This window comes from Rhinopithecus bieti, unplaced genomic scaffold (genome assembly GCF_001698545.2).
Source record: "Rhinopithecus bieti isolate Rb0 unplaced genomic scaffold, ASM169854v2 scaffold_37691, whole genome shotgun sequence".
NCBI classification, from domain to species: Eukaryota; Metazoa; Chordata; class Mammalia; order Primates; family Cercopithecidae; genus Rhinopithecus; species Rhinopithecus bieti.
In genome coordinates this window covers 849,549-856,109 of record NW_016815803.1, presented here as the reverse complement: position 1 = coordinate 856,109, position 6,561 = coordinate 849,549, and positions in this window count along the sequence as shown.

Sequence of the window (6,561 nt, the reverse complement as noted above, 5' to 3'; positions counted from 1 at the left end):
GGGATAAAGGCCACCCCTCCTTTCTCTCACTCTTCCTCTCCTGTGTCCTAAAGTTGGTGTCAAATATTTCCATGTTCATTTTTGTACTTTTACCTTATATGTTCCACCATAAGCTATAGATTCTCTTTTGGTATGTTTTAAAATGTACATAAGTGGTACTATACTGTACATATCATTGTTCAACTTGCTTTTTTTACTCAACATCTTGTATTTGAGATTAATCCATCATGATAAAGGTTCAACAGATTTATTCACTTTAACTGTTGTATAATATTCTATTCTATGAATACACCACAGTTTATTAATTTGTTCCTCTACTTAGAAAAATAGTTGAGTTGTTTCTGCTTTTCTGTCATCACACACAGGGCTGTATCTAGCATCTTGTTTAGGTTTCTTTGTGCACCTGTGTGAGAATTTTTCAAGGTCGATACCTAGAATTGAAATAGCTGGGTTGTGGCTATGTGCATCTTTAACTTTGCCACCTAATACCGGCTCGTGTTGATTGTACATTTTACACTCCTAATAGGAATGACTAAATTTCTGTTTTTTCTAGATCTCCCTTCATCCCGTCCTCCCATAAAATGATTAGTATTATCAGAGTTATTAATTTTCGACACTCTACAGCTCAGGCAAAGTCTCATTTGACTTTCTCTCTTTACTAATAAAGTTGATCATATTTTCAAGTTTATTGGCCATTCAGGTTTCATTTCTGTGGATTTTGTATCACATTCTTTACGGGCTTTCTTTTTTCGATTTTATGTGACACTAATGCTTCGTTTTTTACATACATTGCAAGGTCATCTCTCAGTCTGTGGCTTGTCCTTCACTTTGTTAATGTTGAACTTTGCTTAATAGGAATTTCTATTTTTGAAGTAGTCAAATCTATGAATATCCCGTTTTATACTTTATATTGTTTGTGCTTTTATGCATAGTGGCATCTTGTTTAAGACATTGTTTTTGACTGATATTATAAAGCTATTTTCTTTGTTAAACATTTGTATTTTGTTTTATATATTTAGGTATTTATTTGAAATTTATTTTTTGTTTGCGTAGTAGGTAAGGATCCAGTTTTATCCTTTTTTTGTACGACTAACCAAGTGTTCTGGCTCTATTTATTGAACAATTATTCTTTTCCCCACTGATTTATAATGCCATCTCCACCATATACCAAGTTCCCACAAATGTGTAGGTTTGTTCTTTGGGTCCTTGTTCTAATCATTTGGTCCATTTCTTTATCTTGATGCCACAAACACTTTTTTAAAATTGTCACATCTTTTTAAGGATATCTTGGTGTCTGTAAGCCAAATCTCTTTCTCTTCCTCAAAATTGTCTTTGTCATTTATTCTTCCATATAAAATTTACAGTCAGCTTGTCAAGTTTCACACACACACAAAACCTGTTATATTTTTATTTAGATTGATTTCACTTGTCACTTTCTCTATATGTTCTCTAGAACAGTTTCTTTAAGACGGGATTACCGGTTACTTGAAAATCTGTTAAAAACCCCTCTTTAATACTGGGTTAATGTATTTCGGAAATCAGTTACATATTCAACTTTTTAAATGGTTACATTAATATTTGCTCTTTATTTGTGTGTCAATTTCAGTGTTTTATTTTTCTAGGAAGTTATTCTTTTGTCTAGGTTTTCAAATTTATTGACTCAAAAGTTGTTCACAGTGTTCTCTCAAGCATTTAAAATCTCTTGTGTATCTGTATTCCCCCTTTAAATTACTAATGTTTTCATTTATACCTCTTTTTAAAAAATTAATTTAGTTGCCAAAATTTTGTGTTTTATTAGTTTAAAAGGTATTTTACTTTTCTTTTAAAAAACTTTTGTTTTTTTATTCTGTTGATCTTTTATAAATTTTGAATTAGACTAATTCATTGGTTTTTACCTGTTTCACTTCTAGTATAAACATTTAAGGCTATACATTTTCTGTAATATTGGTTTAGCTGCTTTTCACAAGTTTTGATATATGATGCTCTCAATATTAGTTAGTTTAAATTATTTCTTTTTTTTTTTTTTTTTTTTGAGACGGAGTCTCGCTGTCACCCAGGCTGGAGTACAGTGGCCGGATCTCAGCTCACTGCAAGCTCCGCCTCCCGCGTTCACGCCATTCTCCTGCCTCAGCCTCCCGAGTAGCTGGGACTACAGGCGCCTGCCACCTCGCCCGGCTAGTTTTGTATTTTTTAGTAGAGACGGGGTTTCACCGTGTTAGCCAGGATGGTCTCGATCTCCTGACCTCGTGATCCGCCCGTCTCGGCCTCCCAAAGTGCTGGGATTACAGGCTTGAGCCACCGCGCCCGGCCAGTTTAAATTATTTCATAATTTCTGTCATGATTTCTCTTTTGGCCCATATATTATTTAATATTCTTTAAAATTTCTAAACATATGAGTTGTGTTACAGTTTTGTTATTAATTTTTATTGTACTGTGATTTATTTGTCGTTAAATATGGCAAATTTTTATAAATGCTTCACATAAACTGGAAAATAGTGTTTTATAATTTTATTCCTTTTGTATTTTCTGAGATAGAGTCTCGCTCTGTTGCCCAGGCTGGAGTGCAGTGGTGGAATCACGGCTCACTGAAACCTTTCCTTCCCAGGTTCAAGTGATTCTCCTGCCTCAGCCTCCTGAATACCTGGGATTACTTGTGTGCGCCACGACTCTGGCTTTTTAAATTTTTTTTTTTTTTTTTTTTTTTTTTTTTTTTTTTTTTTTTTTTTTTTTTCTTTTTTTTTTTTTTTTTTTTTTTTTTTTTTTTTTTTTTTTTTTTTTTTTTTTTTTTTTTTTTTTTTTTTTTTTTTTTTTTTTTTTTTTTTTTTTTTTTTTTTTTTTTTTTTTTTTTTTTTTTTTTTTCTTTTGTTTTTTTTTTTTTCTTTTTTTTTTTTTTTTTTTTTTTTTTTTGTTTTTTTTTTCTATTTTTTTTTTTTTTTTATTTTTTTTAAATAGGGACAGGGTTTCACCATGTTGGCCAGGCTGGTCTTGGACTCCTGGTCTCAAGTGATCCACCCATCTCAGCCTCCCAAAGTGCTGTGATTATAGGGGTGAACTACTGTGCCTGGCCTGGAAAAATAGTTTTTATATGCAGACTTCTGTATATGTTTGATCAAACTTGTTAATTATGCTGTCCAAATTTTATGTGTTTCTACTAATTTTGGGTCTTTATTAATTACAGAGAGAGGTGTGTTGAAATTTGCCATTATAATTGTGAATTTGTCCATTTATTTCTCGTAATGCTGTCAATTTTTGCTTCATGCTTTTGGAAGTTAATCTATAAATTCCAATAAGACTATTGGAATAAATAAATTCCAATTTATTTATGCCTATAAATTCCAAACACCATATATCCTTGGTGAAGTTTTCCTTTTGTCATTTTGTAATAATTAGGGAATAATGATTTTTTTCATTGAATTATACTTTGTTTCATATTAATATAACCACTCCAGCTTTCTATTTTTTGGTAGGTGATTTTTTATCCACTTTCTTCTAAACTGAGTTCTCCCAGACCCTGCTCCCTACTCCCTTTTTTGCATATATCTCTTCCAAATAACAAATAGCTGAATTTTGTTTCTTAAATAAATTTGTCCTTCTCTTTCTTCTAGGCTATGTATATCTATTGTGATTTGGGATCTGTTTGGATATCTTTCATCTTATTTTCTGTTTTGTATTTGCCCGGCTTTCTGTCTTTCTTTTCTTCTACTTGTTTTCTTTCTCCTTTCTTGCTTCCTGTAAGATTTGACAAATTTTATTTATTTTTTATTTTTCCCTCTACTACATTCTATTTATGTTTTTTAAAATAAGCACAAATAGATATTTAATGTGCATAATTAACAGCCTCACATTAAATAATATTTACCCACTTTCTGAAATATGGAAACACTATAGAGCACATTAATTCAGATAGTCCCCTTCCCCAACCCCCAGTTTACATGCTAATTGCTGCCAAGTGTTTCACCTTGTACTTACAGCTTCCAAATGAGTCATTGTTATTAAAGCAATTAATGATTATTTAGATTTATACACATTATTTACCAATTTATTTTCTCATCATTGTTTCTTGTATCCTACTCCTTCCTTCTAGGTTCAATATTATTCTTTCTGAAGTATATTGTTTAGATTAATTTTAGCAATGTTTTGTGAGTAGTAAATTCTCTTCACCTTTGTCTGTCTGAAAATATCTTTATTTTACTCTTGTTTTTACAATTCGTTTTGGACCATACAATTAAAATGTGAAATAAGAATTAAAACCAAAAGAAAGAAATGAGGTATCATTTTCTAATGACAAATTTTAAAAAAATCTAAACAGAACTTGATGATTTAAAAATTAATTAATTATTAAGGAAACATTTTGTTGTCTCTAGAAGATTATTCTATACGTCAACCAGGTTATATCTAAACCCGAAGTTCCTTCTGTCTGCTTGCTCTCTCTACTAAAAGAGTACTTGCTTGTATGTTTTGTAATTTGGGGTTGTGTGCTCATTTTCACAAGGCTTTGTCTGAGAAAATCTTGTAGAGCCTACATTTAGATTACGTTGCTTTGGAGTAGTTTCACATTTGTTTCTGGGGGTTTCAGACTGAGTTTATATTTGCTGAACACATTCCTCATTCTCTATTCCAATCCTAAATCCCAGTAGATAGCTTTTTTCTTCTTTTTAACCCAAATTGATTAATTATCCAGGTGTTTTTCCCCTTCTGGGTAATCAAAAAATATTTTCAATAGATCTTTGTGCATCCAGTATCATTTTCTTCTTCATTCCCTCAGTACTGATACCAAAATGATCTTTCTCAAAGGAGATTCTGATCATATTAATTCTTCATGGTTTACCATGAAGATACAGAACAAGCTCCAAATACTTGGAAAGATCTGAGCCTTTCTGTATGTTTTCTGGCCTCAAAATTCTTCTCTCATAAACACTTGATGCTTAAGCAGAAAATATTTTTAACATTCCTGGAATATATAATGAACACTCTTGTTTCAATGTCATTACATGTGCTGCTTCATGACTAGCTATCCTCCTTTACTTAGTAAACTTCTACTATGTTAAAGACCCAACTTAGTTGTTGTAGAGAAGTGCTTTCATGCTTGGGTTGAATAACATTTTGTTTTGTTGTTGTTTGTTGATTCACTTTTAAAGAATAATAAAAAACACAAAAAGAGAGTTTATCATTTTATATTCCTGGGCTCTTCATATTTCCACACCTAAAACCACATCAAACTTGGTGGTGTCTCTGGGACAGTACATATATATTTAGAGGAAGAATTGTAGATTTCAGTTATCTCTCTTGGTGGATTTATTAGCTAAATGCAAAATTGCATATTTCATTGCCAAATTGCCTTTTTGAAGGTGAAAAGTAAAGGGAGTACATCTGAGCACACTGCCTTTTTAGTAAAATAAAGAGATCTCGATACTCATTTACCTTTGCTACTAAGTAGCTTCTCTCTTGCTTTGATTTCCCTCTTTTTAAAGTGAAAATGTTAGATGAGATGATCTTCAAGTTTCCTCTCACCTCCAAACTTCTAGGAATTTGGTAAAGTGTCTTAGCTTTCTAGAGATATTTATTGTAACCCTCTCCTCCAAGTAGCCATCACTTCTTTTTAGTTGGTAAATTTAAGTTAATGAATGTCTCACAATTCTTAGAAAATAAATTATCTCTAAGATAAATTTGCATTTAAAATAATTTATTAACTACAAAGTGATTGGTTAATATAAACACTAACCAGAATATTCTGGCTAAAATAAAATTTTGTTTTAACCTTATTTTGATTTAAAAGAGCAAGAGCAGCTGGGCTCAGTGGCTTATGCCTGTAATCCTAGCACTTTGGGAGGCTGAGGCAGGTGGATCACCTGAGGTCAGGAGTTTGAGACCATCCTGGCCAACATGGCGAAACCCCGTCGTGGAACTCCATCTCAATAAATAAATAAATAGATAAATAAATAAGCAAGAGTAAAGATCAGAAATGCATTACTTCGGCAAAGGTGCACTTGAAGCCCCGTTCATAGGCAAAGCTCTAAGTAATATGAACTAGCTAATGTAATCAGTCTCAGTTGGTGCTTGCTTTAGTACAAATGTATCTGAGCTGGTATGCTATAGAGATCAATAACTCTTGATATGCTTGTCAATTTCTAGTGTTGATGAGTCATTTCTTTTAAGAAGTCTGTCTTCAAATGTTAGTGTGCCTTCATAGGAAATAAAAGTGCCACAATTTCCTGTGAAGCATCCGTCTATTGTTAATATTATTTCCATTATTAACTGAGATGTCTCAATCCTCGAAAACTTTAATCAACTTCTCCTAAATTTACTGTGTAAAAGAAATTTTCTTTACAATTTCTTTGAGGTATTTATATGTTAATAGCTAATTGCATTTTAAATCTTGAATGGAAAACTAGAATATTTATGATGTTTAAGTCATTAGAATTGGGCAGAGCATCTTTTAAATGGAAAAGAATATTGGAAAGAAATAAATGTCTTTTGCTGAAATTTATGGAAATACACATTAATCAGCTGTGATATTAAAATTTTTTTCTTCCTAATTTTGTTACCTTTTACCTTCCAAAT